The 23,354-nt window shown below is 45.4% G+C and overlaps 2 protein-coding genes across 2 annotated transcripts in view; one reads left to right on the top strand and one right to left on the bottom strand.

Annotated features, from left to right (window-relative positions):
• ZNF346 (zinc finger protein 346) overlaps window positions 1–8,738 on the bottom strand; it is an 81,362-nt gene extending 72,624 nt beyond the window's left edge. Inside the window, exon 1 of the mRNA XM_077937463.1 lies at window positions 8,585–8,738. The gene's annotated coding sequence lies outside the window, so the exon portion shown is untranslated. The remainder of the gene's footprint in view (window positions 1–8,584) is intronic.
• Window positions 8,700–23,354, top strand: part of UIMC1 (ubiquitin interaction motif containing 1) — a 97,027-nt gene continuing 82,372 nt past the window's right edge. Inside the window, exon 1 of the mRNA XM_077937465.1 lies at window positions 8,700–8,958. The gene's annotated coding sequence lies outside the window, so the exon portion shown is untranslated. The remainder of the gene's footprint in view (window positions 8,959–23,354) is intronic.

Here is a 23,354-nt window from a genome sequence, read left to right as displayed (position 1 = left end):
TGTCTGCTTCGGCCTCCCAAAGTGCTGAGATTACAGGTGTGAGCCACCGAGCCTGGCTGCTTTTGTCTCTTGGGCTTTTGGGTTGCCCTATTTAATGTAAAGTACCATGCAAAAAACCAAAAAAACCAAAAAAGATAGGATATTGATAAATTTAGAGAACAGGTGATGTGAAAGCTTAGTTCCAAAGAATGTTTTGTTTATTACACAAAATTGTTTTTACTTTTCTCTTTTGAGAAGGGTCTTACTCTATTGCCCAGACTGGAGTGCAGTAGGATGATCACAGCTCACTGTACCCTCGACCTCCCAGGCTCCAATGATCCTCCCACCTCAGCCTCACCAGTAGCTGGGACTACAGGTGGGCACCACTACACCCAGCTAATTTTTGTATTTTTCGTAGAGATGGGGTTTCGCCATGCTGCTTAGGCTTGTCTCGAACTCCTGGGCTCAAGAGATCTGCCCCACTTGGACTCCCAAAGTGCTGGGACTACAGGCATGAGCCACTGTGCCCAGCCTATTACACACAATTCTTGGACGTCCCTTATCTTGTGAGAGAGACCTATTTATTTATTTTTTATTTTTTACATTTATTTATTTATTTTTGTAGAGATGAGTCTCACTATGTTGCCCACACTGATCTTGAACTCCTGGGCTTAAGTGATCGTCCTGCCTCTGTCCCCAAAGTGCTGGGATTACAGGCATGAGACGTAGTGCCCCGCCAAGGCAAGATCTATTTTTTTTTCTTTCGAGATGGAGTTTCACTCCTATTGCCCAGGCTGGAGTGCAATGGTGTGATCTTGGCTCACTGCGACCTCTGCCTCCCGGATTCAAGAGATTCTCCTGCCTCACAGCCTCCTGAGTAGCTGGGATTACAGGTGCCCGCCGCCACGCCCAGCTAATTTTTGTATTTTTAGTAGAGATAGGGTTTCACCATCTTGGCCAGACTGGTTTTACACTCCTGACCTCAGGTGATCCACCCGCCTCGGCCTCCCAAAGTGTTGGGATTACAGGTGTGAGCCACCGCACCTGGCTAAGAAGATCTATTTTTAAATTAAGAGTGTCAGTTACAAATGACTGAAACCTAACTTGAACTAGCTTAAGCAAAAAAAAAATAAAAAATAAAAAATAAAAATAATAAAAATACTGGCTCATGTAACTCAACCACAGGAAGGGCAAGAGTAGTTGGAATAATGGCTCCCCAAAATGTCCAAGTCCTAATCCCCAGAACCTGTGAATGTTACTTTGGCAGAGGGGACTCTGTAGATGTGATTAAGTTTAGGGTCTTGAGATGGGGAGATTATCTGTGTGGGCAGGATGTAATCACAGTCCTTATAAGAGGGATGCAGGAGGAGTCAGTCAGAAAGAGAAGAGGATGTAATGATGGAAGCAAAAATTGGATTATTGCACTTTGGAGATGGAGGAAGGGGCCACAAGACCAAGAATGAAGGTAGCCATCAGAAAATGAGTAAGGTAAGGAAATGGATTTTCCCCAGAGAGCCTCCAGAAAGTAGCAGCTCCGCCAACACCTTGACTTTCAGCCCAGCGAAACTGACTTCAAACTTCTAACATTCAGAACTGTAAGAATAAATCTGTGAGGCTGCACGTGGTGGCTCACACTTGTAATCCTAGCACTTTGGGAGGTTGAGGCGGCCAGAACACTTGAGCCCAGGAGTTCAAGACCAGCCTGGGCAACATGGCAAAATTCTGTCTACAAAAACAAAAATTAGCTGGATGTGGTGGCAAGTGCCTGTAATCCCAGCTACTAGGGAGGCTGGGGTGGAAGGATCACTTGAGCCTGGGAGTTTGAGACTGCAGTGAGCCCGTGCCACTGCATTCCAGCCTGGGCAACAGAGACTGTGTCTCAAAAAAAAAAAAAAAGTGTTTTAAACCACTAAATTTGAGGAAATCTGTTGTAGCAGCCATAGAAAGCTAGTATGAATACATTGCCTCCCTAGGCTTTGGCTTTCTTTTTATTAATTATATATTTTAATCAAATGAACAAAATACCTGTAAACTAAAAATCTTGAGCCCCCAACCGATGGAACGGACCTCCTCTTGGCCAAGGGGAACCCAAAGAAACCTTAAAGAAACCGAGTTCCAGCCGGGCGCAGTGACTCTCGCCTGTAATCCCAGCACTTTGGGAGGCCGAGGCGGGCGGATCACGAGGTCAGGAGATTGAGACCATCCTGGCTAACACAGTGAAACTCCGTCTCTACTAAAAATACGAAAAATTAGCCAGGCGTGGTGGTGGGTACCTGTAGTCCCAGCTACTGGGGAGACTGAGGCAGGAGAATGGCGTGAACCTGGGAAAAGGAGCTTGTAGTGAGCCGAGATTACACCACTGCACTCCAGCCTGGGCAACAGAGCGAGACTCCGTCTGGGCGGGGGGAAGAAACCAAGTTCCCAGCCATATAGGATGGGAGGTCAGACATGCCTCATTGTACCCCCTCCCTTTTGTTGTTTAGACACAACGGACCAGTATTAACATTTAAATAGAGATCAGAAGACTGAACAGACTCTGCGTGGCAATAAGATACCAAATTGTAGATAAGACTTAAGGCTATGCCAGGCAAGGGTTAAGTCATACACCTGAACAGCTTAGTTCTTCTCCAGTGTCTCTTCTTGGAGTTGTACATTATTTTATTTTATTTTAGAGACAGAGTCTTGCTCTATCACCCAGGCTAGACTGCAGTGGCGGGATCTCGGCTCACCCGCCTCTCGGGTTCAAGCAATTCTCCTGTCTCAGCTTCCTGAGTAGCTGAGATTACAGATTCCTGACACCATGCCCGGCTAATTTTTGTATTTTTAGTAGAGATGGGGGTTTCACCATGTTGGCCAGGCTAGTCTCGAACTCCTGACCTCAAGTGATCTACCCGCCTCAGCCTCCCAAAGTGCTGGGAGTAGAGGCGTGAGCCACAGCACCCAGCTGTAAATGATTTTATTACCAGTTTTCATGTGAATCCACTGGGGAGTGGGCAAAATTTGCTTTTGTTTATTGGTCAGGAATTGCTTGATCCTGAAAATCTTGTGAAAAGACATGGCAAGGTTTGGAGTCAACCTCCATAGACTACGATGGCGGACAAAGGGAGAAAGAGCTCATGGTAGTTTTGATATGACTAATGATATTATGTATCTTTTCATGTAGTTATTGGACATTTGAATACATTATTTGGAGAGATGTCCATTTAAGACCTTTGTGGCCAGGCACAGGGGCTCTTGCCTGTAATCCCAGCACTTTTGGAGGTTGAGACAAGAGGATAGTTGCCTATGCTTTTTTCCCAGTTGTTTTTTTGTTATGGTAAAATACACATAACATAAAACTTACCGCTGTAACCATTTTAAGTGGCCAGTTCAACAGTATTAAATACATTCATAATGTCGTATAGCTATCACCACCATCCATCTCCAGAACTCTTCATCGTGTTGCCTGTGCTTTTGATGTCATATTCAAGATATTATTGCCAAATCTAAGGTCATGCAGATTTTCCCATATGTTTTCTTCTAAGAGTTTTTTTTTTTTTTTAAATTATTATTACTTTTTTAAAGACAGGGTCTCACTCTATTGCCTAGGCTGGAGTACAGTGGCTCAATCATAGCTCACTGCAGCCTGGAACTCCTAGGCTCAAGGGATCCTCCCATGTTAGCCTTCTTAGTAGCTGGGATTACAGGTGCACACCACTATACCCAGCTAAGTTTTAAATTTTTTTGTAGAGATGGAGTCTCACGACGTTGCCAGGCTGGAGTACAGTGGCTATTCACAGGGATGATTATAGTGTACTACATCCTTGAACTCCTGGGCTCAAGTAATCCTCTTACCTCAGTTCCTGAGTAGCTGGGACTACTGGTATGTATTACTGTGCCCAGCTTATAGTGTATTCATTTTAAATTACACAGTAGAATTACACAGTAGTAGTTCTTTTTTTTTCTTTTCTTCCCACCTCAGCCTCCCAAGTAGCTGGGACTACAGGTGCAAGCCACCAAGTCCAGCTAATTTTTGCATTTTTTGTAGAGATAGGGTTTTGCCATTTTGCCCAGAATGGTCTCGAACTCCTGAGCTCAAGTGATCTCCCCATGTTTGCCTCCCAAAGTGCAGGGATTACAGGCATAACCCACCACACTTGGTCCAGTAGTGGTTCTTAAAATAAAATTAGAACATTACAGATATATTAAGGTTCCTTTTGTCCACTCCCAATTTTGTACCTCTAGCTCCCTTTTCAAAAGTATCCTCTGGCCGGGCCTGGTTGCTCACTTTGGGAGGCCGAGGCAGGCAGATTACCTGAGGTCAGGAGTTTAAGACCAGCTTGGCCAACATGGTGAAACTAAAAATACAAAAAATTAGCCAGGTGCAGTGGTGCACGCCCGTAATCCCGGCTACTCAGGAGGCTGAGGCAGGAGAATCGCTTGAACCCGGGAGGCAGATCATGCCACTGCACTCCAGCCTGGGTGACAGAGTGAGATTTCCTCTCAAAAAAAAAAAAAAGTAGGGCCGGGCGCGGTGGCTCAAGCCTGTAATCCCAGCACTTTGGGAGGCCGAGACGGGCGGATCACGAGGTCAGGAGATCGAGACCATCCTGGCTAACGCGGTGAAACCCCGTCTCTATTAAAAAAAATACAAAAAAACTAGCCGGGCGCAGTGGCGGGCGCCTGTAGTCCCAGCTACTCGGGAGGCTGAGGCAGGAGAATGGCGTAAGCCCGGGAGGCGGAGCTTGCAGTGAGCTGAGATCCGGCCACTGCACTCCAGCCTGGGCGACAGAGCCAGACTCCGTCTCAAAAAAAAAAAAAAAAAAAAAGTATCCTCTATTATGTGTTTATTACATATCCCTGTATCTTCCTAGGCCTATGGAAATACTTTTAGATATATTTACTACCTTCAAAAACATATGGTATTATTTGCGTAAGAATATGTGTTTATGCAAATGGAATCATAATGAGCATATCATTCATTCTACTTTACTCTGTGCTAGGCATTGTTCTAACTTTGACGATACAGCAATACACCAAATAAAGTTTCTATTCTCATGGACATTACATTATCCTGCCACTTGTTTCTTAAAATTCATATCATGTATTGAGATCTATGCATGATGATACATGTAGATCTGTTTCATTTCTTTTTTCTGAGACAAGGTCTCGCTCTGTCACCCAGTTTAAAGTGCAGTGGTGCGATCATAGCTCACTGCAACCTGGAACTCCTGGGCTCAACAGGTCTTCCTGCCTTGGCCTCTCGCGTAGCTGGGATTATAGACACACACCACCACATGTGGCTAATTGTTTGTTCATTTATTTAATTTTTTTCTGGCCACACGGCATCTGTATAATTTTTTATAATTTTTTTTTTTTTTTTTTTTTTTGAGACTTTGAGATGGAGTCTCGCTTTGTCGCCCAGGCTGGAGTGCAGTGGCACGATCTCGGCTCACTGCAAGCTCCGTCTCCCGGGTTCACGCCATTCTCCTGCCTCAGCCTCCAAGTAGCTGGGACTACAGGCGCGCACCACCACGCCCAGCTAATTTTTTGTATTTTTAGTAGAGACGGGGTTTCACCGTGTTAGCCAGGATGGTCTCGATCTCCTGACCTCGTGATCCGCCCACCTCGGCCTCCCAAAGTGCTGGGATTACAGGCGTGAGCCACCGCGCCCGGCCTCATTTTTTATTTTTTAATTTAATTTTATTTTTTGAGACAGAGTCTCGCTCTGTTGCCCAGGCTGGAGTTCAAGCAATTCTCCTGCCTCAGCCTCTCAAGTAGCTGGGACTTACTGGCATGTGCCACCATGCCCGGCTGATTTTTGTATTTTTAGTAGAGACGGGGTTTCACCATGTTGACCAGGCTGGTCTCGAACTCCTGACCTCAGGTGATCCACCCGCTTCGGCCTCCCAAAGTGCTATGATTACAGGTGTGAGTCACCATGCCAGACCTATTTTTATTTTTAATAGAGACAAAGTCTCAATGTGTTGCCAAGGCTGATCTTGAACTCCTGGGCTCAAGTGATCCACCCACCTCAGCCTCCCAAAGAAGTTTCATTTCTTTTCTTTTCTTTTTTCATTTAATTGTTGTATGTTATTCTATGAATATACTATACTATGTAATACATCATTCTCTTATGATGGACATTTAGTTTTATATCAGTTAGGATGTTTTCTACTTCAGGTAACAGAAAAACATGACTCATAATGGTGTAAATATTAAGGAAACTAATTATCTCACATCATAGAAAACCCAGAAGTTGAATGGTTGCCAGGTATATATGCTTAGGGTCCTAACTGTGCTATTTTCTGCTTTTTTGCTTTCCTCTCTTCTAAGCTCTGAAATAATTGTATGTTGTTATATAACAAATTACCCCAAAACTTAGTGGCTTAAAACATAGGCCAGGTGCAGTGGCTTATGCCTGTAATTCCAGCACTTTGGGAGACTGAGGCGGAAGGATCACTTGTGCCCAGGAGTTTGAGACCAGCCTGGGCACATAGTGAGACTCCATCTTCACAAAAAACAACAAAAAAATAGCTAGCCATGGTGGCATACACCTGTAGTCCCAGCTACTTGGGAAGCTGAGGTGGGAGGACAGCTTGAGCTCAGGAGTTTGAAGCTGCAGTGAGCCGTGATGACACCACAGAACTCCAGTATGGGCGATAGAGTGAGACCTTTTTTTTAAAAAAAAAAAAAACAAAAAACAACAACCAAAAAACCATAAACATAGTTTTCATAGGTCATGAGTTGGGACACAGCTTAGACAGGTCTTTGGCTTAAGGTCTCTCCCAAGATGTGATCAAGCTGTTGCCGTGTGAGTCTTTCCATATGGCTATTTCTCACAGCACAGCATTTGGCCTGAGTGAGCAAATGAAGAACTTGAGATAGTACCCAAGAAGGAAGCCACAGAGTTTCTATAACCCAATCTTGGAAAAGACGTGCCATCATTTCTGCCTTATTCTATTGTTTAGAAGTGAGTTATTAAGCATAGCCCACACTCAAGAAGGGAGATTACACAAGAGTGTGGTTGCCAGCCCGTGGGATCATTAAGGGCCATCTTACAGGCTGCCTATGATAGGCTGTCTGTCCTCAGGTTTGCAGAATGGCTGCCAACAACAATGCATTAATAGTCTTCCCTGAAGTAAGATGCCCTAAAGGGATCTTTTTGGCCCTGCACTGAAACCTTTTCTGATCTCCCCACTCCTCAATATTTAATCAACATTTATTGAGTATTTGCTTTAGGACAGGCCCATTGCTACTTGTGAGGATTACATGGATCATGTCTTCACAGAGCTCACAAGTCTTATTGAAGAGATATAGACTCATACAGCAAAGAATTGTAGTATATTGTGGGAGATCGAATGTCCCAGAAGCTGAGGAAGGATGCAGGAGAAAAGAACTGAGGTTAGAGGAAGCAGTGGAAGAAATGGTTCAGGAGGGTTTTGGAGGATCAGTTGGAGGTAGGTGGCATGGGGGAGATAGGGCAAAGGCATTCCAGAATGTAAATGTTACAGAAGAGTACTAAGAATAATGCACCTGTAGTTCCACGTTCGATTACCCCACCGTTAACATTTTCTTTTCTTTTTTTTTTTTTTTTTTTGAGACGGAGTCTCGCGCTGTTGCCCGAGCTGGAGTGCAGTGGCCGGATCTCAGCTCACTGCAAGCTCCGCCTCCCGGGTTTACGCCATTCTCCTGCCTCAGCCTCCCGAGTAACTGGGATTACAGGCGCCCGCCAACTCACCCGGCTAGTTTTTTGTATTTTTTTTTAGTAGAGACGGGGTTTCACCGTGTTTGCCAGGATGGTCTCGATCTCCTGACCTCGTGATCCACCCGTCTCGGCCTCCCAAAGTGCTGGGATTACAGGCTTGAGCCACCGCGCCCGGCCAACATTTTCTTATGTTTATTTTTAGGTCTTTTTTTTTTTTTTTGAGACAGAGTCTCACTCTGTCACCCAGGCTGGGATGCAGTGGCTTGATCTGGGCTCACTGCATCTTCCGCCTCCCGGATTCAAGCGATTCTCTTGCCTCAGCATCCCAAGTAGATGTTATTACAGGCGTGCGCCACCACGCCTGGCTAATTTTTGTATTTTAGTACAGAAGGGGTTTCCCTATGTTGACCAGGCTTGTCTCGAACTCCCGACCTCAGGTGATCCGCCCGCCTCGGTCTCCCAAAACGCTGGGATTACAGGCGTGAGCCATCGCACTCGGCATTTCCACATTTTTCTAGATGTGAAATAGCTGGGTCATAAAATGGACATTTTAAATTTCACCACACGGAATTGTCCTCACAAGTGGCCGTTCTATACATTTTACGCCACAGCTATCTCTGAGTTTGTTGTTACTCCTGGCTTTCCCTCAAACCGCAAGCAACTGAGATCGCGCCAGGCGTGAGCCGGGTCCCGGGCGGCCAGCGCCTCCCGCGCAGTTGGTACGTCCCGGGTGGCTCCCCCGCGACGGGGGTTGGTTCAGTCTCCGCGCGCCGCGCCTGCGCCCGCCCCGAGAGCACGTCTCTGGCATCGGACGCGCGCGCCCCTCCCCCTCCCCCCGCGCTCCCAACGTGTGTCGGCTCGCGACCCCCGGCAACCTAGGGAAGGTCGGCGGAGCGGCCCGCGCCAGCGAGTGAGTACCTGCCGACTGTGCACAGCTCCGCCCGCCCCTCCCTGCCTCCTTCTCTTCCTCAGCGGGTCCGCGGCCCACTCCTCTCCGGGAGGGGTGCCTTCCGACGCCGAGGTAGGCCTCTCCCGACGGCGGGGCGGCCCTTCCTGATGCCTGGGTGGGTCCTTCGCGACGCGGGGGTGGGCTCCGGACGCCGGGGCGGGCCTTGCCGAAGTCGGAGGTGGGTCCCTCCGGACGCCGAAGTGGGCTCGGGATGCGGGGTTGGGATCCTCCCGATTCCAGGACGGATTCCGGACGCCGGGACGGGCCATTCCTGGTGCTGGGTTGGGCTTCTCCAGATGCTCGGGCTGGGTCCCTCCCGACGCTCGGGTGGGCTCGGGACACGGTGAGTCCCTCCGGACGTTGAGGTGGGCTCGGGACGCGGGTTGGGTTTCTCCTGACGCCACGCAGGGCCCCTCGGAACGCCAGGTTGGGCTTTGCACCCTCGGTTGCCGGGCGGGTCCCTTTCACACCTGGGGGGCGGCCTGCATCCTCCGGGGCGTCGGGCGAGCGCCGAGCTCCCTCGGCCGTGGTCCGCGCCGCCTCACGCTTCGGGGCGCCCGGCCTGCGCTCCTTCCCGCGCTGGGTTACTATTTTGTTGTGTGATCCTCGTTTTCTCTAATTATTTGCCCCGAAAAAACCCCCAACGCTCTCTTTGGAGATCCTTATCGTCCTAGACGCTTTCGCCCCCGCAGGGCCGGCGCGTTTCCAGGTGCTCTCAGGCAGCTCCGCAGACTTCTCAGCGCCGCAGCAGGCGGGCTGGTGCCCTGCCGCTCCGTTAACCGGGCGCGCGTCCTGGGCAGTAGTGGAGCTGGATTTGAATCCCGGGAGCTGGACTCCAGTGTTCTTTCATTTGATCACTACATCGCACTGACATATAGAAAAGACACCCGGAGAAAGTGAAAAGTTTATGCTTCTGTCTTTATTGTTTTCCTATCGAGGGAGGAAGTGCCTTGTAGTCAAATGAAAGTCTGTTTTTGGAATCAGATAGATTGAGCTTCAATTCTTAGCCCTTTACCAATTTATCAGCTGTTTGCATAAGTTTCCTCACGTGGAAAATCGTGATGTGAATATCTACTACGTAGAGTTGTTGTGAAACTAGATACTAAAGTCGTGTTCGGATTGTATTGTTATACACTTGTCCTAAACTGAGGCTGTATATAAACTGAAAAATGGAAAATAAAGTATCAGGGATGTATGCGTGTGTATGTATGCATTTACCTTTTTAGAAAAATTACAGAAATAAGTTCATCGTATTTAGTTATTAAAGCGCTTGGCTGCCGGGCGTGGTGGCTCACTTCTATAATCCCAGCACTTTGAGGCTGAGACAGAAAAATCACTTGAGTCCAGGAGCATCAAGACCGGCCTGGGTAACATAGGAGACTCTGTCTCTACAAAAAGTAAAAAAAATTATCAGAGTATGGTGGCACCTGCCTGTAGTCCCAGCTACTCAGGTGGCTGAGGCAGGAGGCTCCCGTGAGCCCAGGAGGTGGAGGCTGCAGTGAGCTATGATCGTGACACTGCCCTTCAGCATGGGCAAGAGTGAGACCTTGTCTCTTAAAACCCTCAAAATAAAAAAAATTAGCTGGGTGTGGTGGCACGTGCCTGTGGTTCCCAGCTTCTCGGGAAACTGAGGTGGGAGGGTTGCTTGACCTTTGGAGGTCAAGGCTGATTGCCCTACTGCACTCCAGCCTGGGTGACAGAGCAGGACCTTGTCTCCAAATAAAGAAAGTGCTAGGTACCTATTTAGGGCTAAGAGTCAATCATTTATAAAGGATTGTTCTTAAGGTCCCTATGCCCCCAAGCTTTCAAAGCAATTTTGACAAGTTTGGTACCTGGACTGTCAAGATTTTAAATTACCTTGTCAGTAATTTTTCTTCAGATAGATCAAGACGATGGATGTGCTGAAAGAAAATGACAAATAATATCTGAAATTGAGAATTTTCAAGGATACTTCCCAAAATGTTACCTGTGAAATAAGTCTCATTACTGGGGTACCTGTCCTGCTTCTGCATCTTTCTGGAGACATTTTGTTCCTTAATGTCATGATTAAGAAGCTGCATCCAGACTTGATTCCTCCTTCATAGGCAGTCAGTGGTAATTCATTTTAGCTTCAGTTCAATAAGTGAAGATAGACCATTATTTTAGTGAGTTCTTCATCTTGAAGGGTAGTAACTTAAAAAATAGTAGTTGAACTGTATGCTGGCTTGCTTGTTTAAATGAACTCATCAGGGACCTCTCTTATTTACGTTTTTAGAATTACTGTGGAAAACAGTAATTTACTGTGGCTAAATCTCATGAAGCACTGGAAATTTTGGAATTTGTGTCTGTGGGGAGCCTTTACTTAATGCTTCTTATTGATCCTTCGTCTGCTGTGATTCTTTTTTTTTTTTTTTTTTGAGATGGAGTCTCGCTCTGCCGCCCAGGCTGGAGTGCAGTGGCCAGATCTCAGCTCACTGCAAGCTCCGCCTCCCGGGTTCCCGCCATTCTCCTGCCTCAGCCTCCCGAGTAGCTGGGACTACAGGCGCCCGCCACCTCTCCCGGCTAGTTTTCTGTATTTTTTAGTAGAGACGGGGTTTCACCGTGTCGGCCAGGATGGTCTCGATCTCCTGACCTCGTGATCCGCCCGTCTCGGCCTCCCAAAGTGCTGGGATTACAGGCTTGAGCCACCGCGCCCGGCTGCTGTGATTCTTTGAATACCCACCTTGAGCCTGCAGTGGTTCTATGCTGGGTTTTTATTTATTTACATGCCTTTTAGAAATTACATATATTTTGCGGTGTAGCTTCCCTTGCTATCAAATTTGAGCATATTGATTTAAATATATGGTACATGTAATCCCAGCACTTTGGGAGGCTGAGATGGGCAATTACTTGCACCCAGGAGGTCAAGACCAGCTTGGGTAACATGGTGAAACCCAGCCTCTACAGAAAATACAAAAAATTAGCTGGGCTTGTTGGCACATGGCTCTGGTGGGAGAATTGCCTGATCCTGGGAAGTTGAGGCTGCGGTGAGCTATGATCATGCCATTGCACTCCATGACAGAGTGAGGCCTTGTCTCAAAAACAATACACATGCACACACATGGTACAGGAAACAATTAACTTTATGCTCCTTGTTCAGTCAGCAAATATTTATAGGTGCATATCCTGTATCAAGCAGCAGTTTTAGTTAGAGGAGATACAAGTCATGGAAATTGGAGTCCAGTTTTCATGTCAGGAGACAAAAGTGCAAGTACCTGCTGTGTTTGGTCAAGTTACTTTTCTGAACCTGTGTTTCCTCATAATGATATATTCGGGTTTCTTAGGATTGATTGAAATATTCACTCATCAAATATTTATTAGTACTATTATTTTTTTTTGAGACGGAGTCTCACTGTCCTGAGCTGGAGTGCAGTGGTGCGATTTCGGCTCACTGCAAGCTCTGCCTCCTGAGTTCACACCATTCTCCTGCCTCAGCCTCCCAAGTAGCTGGGACTACAGGTGCGTGCCACCAAGCCAGGCTGACTCTTTGTGTTTTTAGTAGAGATGGGGTTTCACCGTGTTAGCCAGGATGGTTTCGATCTCCTGACCTCGTGATCCACCCACCTCGGCCTCCCAAAGTGCTGAGATTACAGGTGTGAGCCACCGCACCCAGCCGTGTTTATTATTTTTAAAAACTTTGTATTAAGGTATCATTTATATACAGTAGAGTGAACCAATCTTAATTGTACAGTTCAGTGTGTACACTCATGTAAGTACCACCAAGGTATGGAACATTTTCAGAAGGCTCTCTTGTGTCTTTCCCAGTTACTACCCTCCAGAGGTAACCAGAGGTTAATTGTTTTATTTTTTATTTTTATTTTTTTTGGGAAAGAGTCTCACTGTCACCAGTCTGGAGTCCAGTGGTGCAATCGTAGCTCACCACAACCTCAAACTCCTGGGCTCAAGATCCCTTCTCCTCAGCCTCCTGAGTAGCTAGGACTACAGGCGCACGCCACTATGCCTAGCTAATTTAAAAATTTTTTTGTGGAGTTGTTTTTTTTTTTTTTTTTTTTTTTTGAGACAGTCTCACTGTTGCCCAGGCTGGAATGCAGTGGTGTGATCTCGGCTCACTGCAGCCTCTCCCTTCTGGGTTCAAGCCTTTCTCGTGTCTCAGCCTCCCAAGTAGCTGGGATTACAGGTATGTGCCACCATGTCTGGCTGATTTTGTTTTTTTGGGCGGAGTCTCGCCCAGGCTGGAGTGCGGTGGCGTAATCTCAGCTCACTGCAAGCTCCACCTCCTGGGTTGATGCCATTCTCCTGCCTTAGCCTCCCAAGTAGCTGGGACTACCTTGCCTCGCTAATTTTTTTGTTTTTGTTTTTTAGTAGAGATGGTTTTCACCGTGTTAGCCAGGATGGTCTCGATCTCCTGACCATATGATCCGCCTGCCTCAGCCTCCCAAAGTGCTGGGATTACAGGCGTGAGCCACGGCACCCTGCCCTCACTTTATTCTTTGTCAAGATTGTTTAAGATGTTCTGGGGCCCATGCATTTCCATATACATTTAGAATAAGCTTGTCTGTGTCTATAAAAAGTCTTAGTGGAATTTTTATAGGAATTTCATTAAACCTAAGATAATGTTCTGTGCTCCCAAAGGTTGAATTGAAAAAAAAAAACCTAGGATCAGTTTGGGGAGAATTGATACGTTTACTATGTTGAGACTTCCAACCCGTGGGATGGTATGTCTCTAGTTATTTAGTTCTTTGATTTCTTTCACTAGTTATTCAAAAAATAAAACCCCATAAAACAACTTATGTATAAATCTATCCACACACCTGCAGTGAACTCATTTTCCACAAAGTTGCCAAGAACATACACTGGGGAAAAGACAATCTCTTCAATAGATAGTGCTTAGAAAACTGGATATCTACATGCAGAAGAATGAAACTAGGCCTCCATCTCTTGCCATATACAAAAATCAAATAAAAATGTATTAAATGTATTAAATCTGAGACCTCAAACTATGAAATTAGTGCAAGAAAACTTTGGGGAAACTCTCTAGGATATTGGTCTGGGCAAAAACTTCTTGAGTAATATCCCATAACCACAGGCAACCAAAGCAAAAATGGACAAATGGGATCACATGAAGTTAAAAAGCTTCTGCACAGCAAAGGAAACAATAAAGTGAAGAGATAACCCACAGAATAGGAGAAAATATTTGCAAACTACCCATCTGACAAAGGATTAATAACCAGAATATATAAGGAACTGAACTCTATAGGAAAAAAAATCTAATAATCCAATTTTAAAAATGGGCAAAAGATTTGAATAGACATTACTTCAAAGAAGACATGCAGGCCAGGCACGGTAGCTCACGCCTGTAATCCCAGCACTTTGGGAGTCCGAGGCAGGTGGATCACCTGAGGTTGGGAGTTCGAGACTAGCCTGACCAACATGGAGAAACCCCATCTCTACTGAAAATATAAAATTAGCTGGGAGTGGTGGTGCCTGCCTGTAATCCCAGCTACTCAGGAGGCTGAGGCAGGAGAATCACTTGAACCTGGGAGGCAGAGGTTGCAGTGAGCCGCGATTGTGCCACTGCACTCCAGCCTGGGCAATAAGAATGAAACTCTGTCTCAAAAACAAACAAACAAAAAAACATGCAAGTGGAAAACAGGCATATGAAAAGGCGCTCAACATCATTGGTCATCAGAGAAATGGAAGTCACAGCTACGGTGAAATATCTCACCCCAGTTCAAATGGCTTATATCCAAAAACAGGTAGTAGGAAATGCTGGCAAGGATGTGGGGTAGAGGGAACCCTTGTACACTGTTGGTGGGAATGTAAACTAGTACTACCACTATGGAGAACAGTTTGGAGGTTCCTCAAAAAACTAAAAGTAGACCGGGCACGGTGGCTCATGCCTGTAATCCCAGCACTTTGGGAGGCCGAGGTGGGCAGATGATGGGGTCAGGAGATGGAGACCATCCTGACTAACACAGTGAAACCCCGTCTACTAAAAATGTAAAAAATTAGCCAGGCATGGTGGTGGCTGCCTGTATCCCAGCTACTCGGCAGGCTGAGGCAGGAGAATGGCATGAACCTGGGAGGTGGAGCTTGCAGTGAGCCAAGATCACACCACTGCACTCCAGCCTGGGCTACAGAACGAGACTCCATCTCAAAAAACAAAACAAAACAAAAAAGTAAAAGTAGAGTTACTGTATGATCCAGCAGTCCCACTGCTGGGTATGTATCCAAAAGAAAGGAAATCACTGTATTGAAGAGGTATCTGCACTCCCAGGTTTGTTGTAGCACTATTTATAATAGCCAAGATATGGAATCAACTAAGTGTCCATCAGCAGATGAATAGATAAAGAAAATATGGTACTTACACATAATGGAGTACTATTCAGCCATAAAAATGAATGAGATCCTGTCATTTGTAACAACATGGATGAAACTAGAGGTCATGATGTTAAGTGAAATAAGCCAGGCACAGAAAGACAAACATTGCGTGTTCTCACTTATTTGTGGGATCTAAAAATCAAAACAGTTGAGCTAATGGAGATAAAGGGTAGAAGGATGGTCACTAGAGACTGGGAAGGGCAGTGGTGGATGATAGAGAGGTGGGGATGGTTAGTGGGTACCAGAAAAAAAACCAGAATCAATAAGACCCAGTATTTGATAGCACAATAGGATGACTGTAGTCAATAATAATGTAATTGTACTTTTTTTTTTTATGAGACGGAGTCTCACGCTTTTGCCCAAGCTGGAGCGCAGTGGTGCTGTCTCCGCTCACTGCAAGCTCTGCTTCCCAGGTTCACGCCATTCTGCCTCAGCCTTCCACGTAGCTGAGACTACAGGCACCCGCCACCGCGCCCGGTTAATTTTTTTTGTATTTTTAGTAGAGACGGCGTTTCACCACGTTAACCAGGATGGTCTCAATCTCCCAACCTCGTGATCTGCGCACCTCGACCTCCCAAAGTGTTGGGATTACAGGTGTGAGCCACTGCACCCGACCTGTAATTGTACATTTTAAAATAAAAGAGTATAATTGGATTGTTTGTAACACAAAAGGTAAATGCTTGAGGGAATGGATACCCTATTTTTTATGATCTGATTATTACATATTGCATACCTGTATCAAAGCATCTCGTGTATCCCATAAATATATACACCTATGTACCCACAAACATTAAATTTAATAAAATGTATAAGACATATATGCTAAAAACTAAAATACATCCTAGAAAACAAAAATGCTGCAAGTTTTTTTGAGGATTATTATTATTTTTTTTTCTGAGACAGGATCTCGCTCTGTCACCCAGTCTAGAGTGCAATAGCACAATCACACTCACTGCAGCCTTGATCTCCCACGCACAAGTTATCCTCCCACTTCAGCCTCCTGAGTAGCTGAGACAAGGTATGCAACCCCATGCCTGACTGATTTTTAATTATTTTTGGTAGAGATGGGGTCTGGCCAGGTTGCCCAGGCTAGTCTCAAACCCCCAGCTCAAATAGTCCTCCTGCCTTGGCCGCCCGAAGTGCTGGAATTACAGGCGTGAGACATTGCACCCAGCCTGAGCATTATTTTTAAATTATAAAATGAGTACAGACTTGTAGGAATTTTAAATAAAGGAGGAAAATATATATAAATTCACCACACTAAATTATTCTAAGGTTTATATAATTAAGTTTTTTGTTTGTTTGTTTTCTTTTTTTTTGAGATGGAGTTTCACTCTTGTTGCCCGGGCCAGAGTGCAATGGCATGATCTTGGCTCACCACAACCTCTGCCTCCTGGGTTCAAGTGATTCTCCTGCCTCAGCCTCCTGAGTAGCTGGGATTACAGACATGTACCACCATGTCTGGCTAATTTTGTATTTTTAGTAGAGATGTTGGTCAGGCTGGTCTTGAACTCTCGACCTTAGGTGATCTGCCTGCCTTGGCCTCCCAAAGTGCTAGGATTACAGGCGTGAGCCACCGTGCCTGACCTTTTTTTTTTTTTTTGAGACAGTCTTTTTCTGTTGCCCAGGCTGGAGTGCAGTGGTGCGATCTCGGCTCCTGAGTTTAAGCAATTCTCCTACCTCAGCCTCCTGAGTAACTGGGATTACAGGTGCGTGTCACCACGCCCAGCTAATTTTTGTATTTTTGGTAAAGACGGGGTTTCACTGTGTTGGTCAGACTGGTCTCAAATCCTTGTCCTCAAGCATTCTGCCCACTTCGGCCTCCCAAAGTGCTGGGATTACAAGTGTGAGCCACCGTGCCCAGCCCACAAGTTGTCATTTCATCTGTTGATGATATTTGGGTTGTCTTTGGTGTTTGACATTATGGAAAGAGCTGTTGTGAACATATACAAGTTCTTGGGTGGTGATGTTTTCATTTCTACTGGGTAGTCAATAGTAGTGGAATTGAAGCAGAAGTTAAAAAGAGAAAAACAAGTTTTCCTGTACTTGGCTGACTCACTCCAAGGCCAGCAATAGTCTGGGCCTTGACAGAGCCTTGATAACGCTATCTGAAAAGCCAGAGCCCAAAGGAATGAGCTTCAGAGACTCTCCCAACACACTGTGCTGCCCCCCGCCACCCTGGAGCAAAGATAAGAAAAGAAAAAAACAAATTCCTTTCTCATAATTATTTCTACAAACACCTGTGTTTCACAAGATTTGTAAGTTCCTGTTTTCCCTACAGTGCGGCTGCAAGATCACAAGCTATGCCTGGGTTGTGAGAGCTGTCACAATTTAATTAACTACCTTTGTTCTGCTTCTGTAAGCCTGCTTGCCTGCCCCATGAGTTTTGCGCTGTCATTTTCCCACCACACCATTCAAACTAGCCAACTCCCTTTCAGAGAAGTGTGTGTAAAAAGTCAAGCCCTGTCTTTGTTCTGGGCTCAGCCTTTAGATGTTAATCTGCTGGGCTAGTGGCCACCTAAATAAAATCCTCCTGTTCCACTCATTGGTCTCTCCAGTCTCCTGATTCCCGCAACAGAATGACTGGCTTACATGATAGTTATACTTTTTTTTTTTTTTTAAAGAAACTGCCAGTTTTCCAAAGTGGTTATGCCATTTTACATTCCCATTAGCAATATATGAGAGGTTCATTATACTCTGCATTCCTGCCCACTTTTGTATTGTCACTATTTTCGTTTTTTTTTTTTTTTTTTTTTTTTTTTTTTTTTTTGAGACGGAGTCTCGCTGTGTCTCCCAGGCTGGAGTGCAGTGGCGTGATCTCGGCTCACTGCAAGCTCCGCCTCCCGGGTTCACGCCATTCTCCCGCCTCAGCCTCCCAAGTAGCTGAGACTACAGGCGCCTGCCACCACGCCCGGCTAGTTTTTTGTATTTTTAGTAGAGACGGGGTTTCACCATATTAGCCAGGATAGTCTCGATCTCCTGACCTCGTGATCCACCCGCCTCGGCCTCCCAAAGTGCTGGGATTACAGGCTTGAGCCACCGCGCCCGGCTCACTATTTTCAATTTTAGCCATTCTAATGGATATGCAATGTTAAATCATTGTGAATTTAATTTGTAATTTCTTGATGACTAATGATATTGAACATCTGTTTGTTTTTCCTTATTGACCTTTAGTATATCTGCTTTTGTGAAGTTTGTTAATATCTCTTGTTTCTTTTAAAAATTAGTTTGTCTTTTTTTATTTTTTCTTTTGAGATAGGGTCTCAGTGTGTTGTTCGGGCTGGAGTGTAATTTTTGGAATCCACTTAGAGATGTAAAGTGACATAGCCAGCCTCCCAGTGTTTATCATGTTTATGCTGCATTACCCAGGTGTTTTTTACTATTTCATCCCTTTTACACTTTGATTTTTGTATGCTTTCTTTTTTTTGAGATTGAGTTTCACTCTTGTCACCCAGGCTGGACTACAGTGGTGTGATCTCGGCTCACTGCAACTTCTACTTCCTGGGTGCAAGCAGTTTCTCCTGCCTCAGCCTCCCTAGTAGCTGGGACTACAAGTGCCTGCCACCATGCTCAGCTAATTTTTGTATTTTTAGTAGAGACGGGGTTTCACCATGTTGACCAGGCTGGTGTCAAACTCCTGTCCCCCTGCCTCAGCCTCCCAATGTGCTGGGATTACAGGCATGAGCCACCATGCCTGGCAGATTTTTGTATGTTTTCCAGTATATAAAATACATACATTAGTATTCATATAGTTAAAAAATAAATATACATGTATTGTGGTTGTGCTTTAAAAATTATCAGTAGAGTTTTTTTTTTTTTTTTTGAGACGGAGTCTCGCTTTGTGGCCCAGGCTGGAGTGCAGTGGCGGGATCTCGGCTCACTGCAAGCTCTGCCTCCTGGGTTCACGCCGTTCTCCTGCCTCAGCCTCCGAGTAGCTGGGACTACAGGCGTGCACCACCATGCCCGGCTAATTTTTTGTATTTTTTAGTAGAGACGGGGTTTCACTGTGTTAGCCAGGATGGTCTCGATCTCCTGACCTTGTGATCCGCCCGCCTTGGCCTCCCAAAGTGCTGGCATTACAGGCGTGAGCCACCACACCCGTCCTAGATATGTTTTTAAAAGGTAAGAAAATATTTGTGCCTGGGCGTGGTGGCTCACACCTGTAATCCCAGCACTTTGGGAGACCAAGGTGGGAGGATCACTTGAGCCCAGGAGTTCGAGACCAGTCTGGGCAATATAGTGAGACCTTGTCTCTACAAAAAATAAAAGGTAAATTAGCTGGGTGTGGTGGCACATGCCTGTGGTCCTAGCTACTTGGGAGGTTGAGATGGAAGAATTGCTTAAGTCCAGGAGTTTGAGATTGTGGTGAGTCATGTTGGCCTCATAAAGTGCTGGGATTACAGGCATGAGCTACTGCACCTGGCCAATAATTTTTTTTTTTTTTTTGAGATGGAATCTTGCTCTGTTGCCCAGGCGGGAGTGCAGTGGCACAATCTTGGCTCAACCTCTGTCTCCTGGGTTCAAGTGATTCTCATGCCTCAGCCTCCCCAGTAGCTGGGATTATAGGTGCACACCACCATGCCCAGCTGACTTTTGTATTTTTAGTAGAGATGGGGTTTTGCCATGTTGGCTAGGCTCGTCTCGAACTCCTGACCTCATGTGATCCACCTGCCTCAGCCTCCCAAAGTGCTGGGATTACAGGCGTGGGCCACCATGTCTGGCCCAAGAATTCTTTATATATTCTGGATATAAGTCTTTTGCAAGATAAATGTATTGCACGTATTTTCTTCCTTTCTATGGCAGCTTTTTGTTTTCTTTTTTGATACGGGGTCTTACTCTGTTGCCTAGGCTGGAGTGCAGTAGCGTGACCACATCTCATTGCAGCTTTGACCTCCCTGGCTCAGGAGATCCTTCTACTTCAGCCTTCTGAGTAGTTGAAACTACAAGTGTGTGCCACCATACCCAGCTAATTAAAAAGAATTTTTTTATAGAGACAAAGCATTGCTATTTTGCCCAGACTGTCATTCTGTGGCTTCTTAATGGTCTTTTTTTTTTTTTTTTTTTTTAAAGAGCAGAAGTTTTAAGTTTCAGTGATGTCAAATTTATCAAATTAAAAATTTTCTTTATGTCCTAAGAAAGCTTTACTCAGGCTGGGCACGGTGACTCATGCCTGCAATCCCAGCACTTTGGGAGGCCGAGGTGGGTGGATCACGAGGTCAGGAGATCGAGACAATCCTGGCTAACATGGTGAAACCCTGTCTCTGCTAAAAAAAAATACAACAAAAATTAGCTGGGCGTGGTGGTGTGCGCCTGTAGTCCCAGCTAATCGGTAGGCTGAGGCAGGAGAATGGCATGAACCTGGGAGATGGAGCTTGTAGTGAGCTGAGATTGTGCCACTGCACTTCAGCCTGGGCGACAGAGTGAGACTCCGTCTCAAAAAAAAAAAAAAAAAAAAAAAAAAAGCTTTATTTACTCAAAGTCACTTTTTTTTTTTTTTTTTTTTTTTTTTAAATTGAGACAGGGTCTCACTGTGTTGCTGAGGCTTATCTTGAATGCTTGAGTTCAAGTGATCCTTCTGCCTCGGCCCCTCAAAGTGCTGGGATTACAGGCATGCACCACTATTCCAGGCCAAATCTTGGTAGTTCTACACTCTTTTGGGTCTTTAGCTCCTTTGAGAATTCAATAAAAATTATAAAAATTTTTCCAAGGAAGATACAGAAAAAACCAATTTTACACACAATTTTAGTTAATCCCCTGAAGCCAATCTATAGATTCTTTAAGGGCTTTGGGATTGACAGGTTAAGAACTCTTGGCTGGCAGTTCTCTAAATATTAATCTAAGATCTATCTTTTCTTTTGAGATGAGATCTCACTCTGTTGCCCAGGCTAGAGTGCAGTGGCACCATCATGGCTCAGTGCAGCCTCCACCTCCCTAGGCTCAGGTGATCATTGCACCTCAGCCTCTTAAGAGTAGCTGGGACTATAGGCATGTATCACTACACCTGGCTAATTTTTAAAAGTTTTTGGAGAGATGGGGTCGTTCTTTTTTTTTTTTTTTGAGACAGTTTCACTCTTGTTGCCCAGGCTGGAATGCAGTGGCACCACCATGCCTGGCTAATTTTGTATTTTTAGTAGAGGTGGGATTTCTCCATGTTGGTCAGGCTGGTCTTGAACCGCCGACCTCAGGTGATTGAGAGGCGGTCTTTCTATGTTGCCCAGGCTGGTCAGATCTGTCTTCTCAATTCGCCAGGTTTCATATTCTTTCCCCTCAGTTGTCTTTGCTGTTTCTCCCCAAAGAGATTTGTTCTTTGGGTAGTGTTCATTATGATAGTAACAGACCTGAATCTAAAAAGGTAGAGTAAGGTGAATTTTTTTTTTTTTTTTTTTTTTGAGGCGGAGTCTCGCTCTGTCTCCCCGGCTGGAGTGCAGTGGCGCGATATCGGCTCACTGCAAGCTCCGCCTCCCGCGTTCACGCCATTCTCCTGCCTCAGCCTCCCGAGTAGCTGGGACTATAGGCACCCGCCACCTCGCCCGGCATTTTTTTGTGTTTTTAGTAGAGACGGGGTTTCACCGCGTTAGCCAGGATGGTCTCGATCTCCTGACCTCGTGATCCGCCCGCCTCGGCCTCCCAAAGTGCTGGGATTACAGGCATGAGCCACCGCGCCCGGCTGGTGAATTGTTAAAACTGAGGACTTGATCAGTCATGATGGCTCATGCCTATAATCCTAGCATTTTGGGAGGCCAAGGCAGGAGGATCGTTTGAGGCCAGGAGTTCAAGACCAGCCTGGGCAACATAGCAAGACCCCCATCTCTTTAAAAAAAAATTAGCTGAGTGTGATAGTGTACTCTTGTAGTCCTACCTTCCTGGGAAGCTGGGGCAGAAGGATTGCTTGAACCTAAGAGTTAGAGGTTGCAGCAAGCTGTGATCATACACACTGCACTCAAGCCAAGGCAACAGAGCAAGACCCTATCTCAAAAAACAAAAACATAAATATAAAACCTGTTTTTGTTAGAAATATGGCAACGTTTGTACAAAGTTGTATTTGTGTTTTTTCCATTTCTCTTATAGTTTGGAGTTTAGAAAATTCACTTCTTGCAAATTAATATAAAAATTAATTTTTTTTAGGAAGTACAAATATGTCATCTTATTTGTGTTTTAATTTGTGTAATGGTAACTTGATAGGTTTTTAGTCTTTTCCTGCTGCTGTAACAGAATATCTTCCACTGGGTAATTTATAAACAATGTAATTTTTTTGCTCACAGTTCTGAAGTCTGGTAAATCTAAGATCAAGGTGCTTGATGAGGGCTTGCTCTCTGCTTAAAAGATGGGACCTTCTTGCTGCATCCTCACATGGCAGAAGGGTAAAAGGGGCAAACAAGCTCTCTTAGGCCTCTCTTATAAGGGCACTAGTCCCTTTCATGAGTGCTGTGTCTTCATGACCTAGTCACTTCCCTAGGGCCCCATTTGTTTGTTTGTTTTTTTTGAAACGGAGTCTCGCTCTGTTGCCCAGGCTGGAGTGCAGTGGCGTGATCTCCACTCACTGCAAGGTCCACCTCCCGGGTTCACGCCATTCTTCTGCCCAACTAGCTGGGACTACAGGCGCCCGCCACCATGCCTGGCTAATATTTTTGTATTTTTAGTAGAGACGGGGTTTCACCGTGTTAGCCAGGATGGTCTCGATCTCCTGACCTTATGATCTGCCTGCCTCGGCCTCCCAAAGTGCTGGGATTACAGGCGTGAGCCACCGTGCCCGGCCCCAGGCCCCATTTCTTACCAACACATTGGGGATTAGATGTCAGCATATGAATTTTGGAAGGACACAAACATTTGGACCATAGTGGATAGCTCATATCCAGTTATCTAGTGAGATGTTACTGCTTTAGTATGAATTTATATGTACTTAAATAATAACTAGCTAGTTCTGCGTTGCATGTGCAGTAAATATTCTGTTAACTATATTTAAATACAAAAGTTAAAAATGTATATTTCTTTCTTTTTTTTTTTGAGACAGGGTCTTGGTCTGTTGACTGGCTGGAGTGCAGTGGTGTGATCTCGCTTCACTGCAACCTCCATCCCCTGGGTTCAAGCAATCCTCCTGCCTCAGCCTCTCCAGTAGCTGGAACTGCAGGCATGCACCTCCATACCCAGCTAATTTTTGTATTTTTAATAGAGGTGGGGTTTCACCATGTTGTCCAGGCTGATCTCAAACTCTTGTCTTCAGATGATCCTCTCACCTTGGCCTCCCAAAGTACTGAGATTACATACTTGAGCCACTGCCCCTGGCTAATTTTTTGATTTTTGTAATTTCTTGTTCTTTAGTCATTAAAAATATGCATTAAGCACAGAAAAAGACGTTTGTGTGTCTAGTTTTATGAAGGG

The sequence above is a fragment of the Macaca mulatta genome, chromosome 6 (genome assembly GCF_049350105.2).
Source record: "Macaca mulatta isolate MMU2019108-1 chromosome 6, T2T-MMU8v2.0, whole genome shotgun sequence".
Taxonomy (NCBI): Eukaryota; Metazoa; Chordata; class Mammalia; order Primates; family Cercopithecidae; genus Macaca; species Macaca mulatta.
The sequence above is the reverse complement of the archived record's forward strand: the minus strand, read 5'-3'. Positions and strand labels throughout refer to the sequence as shown.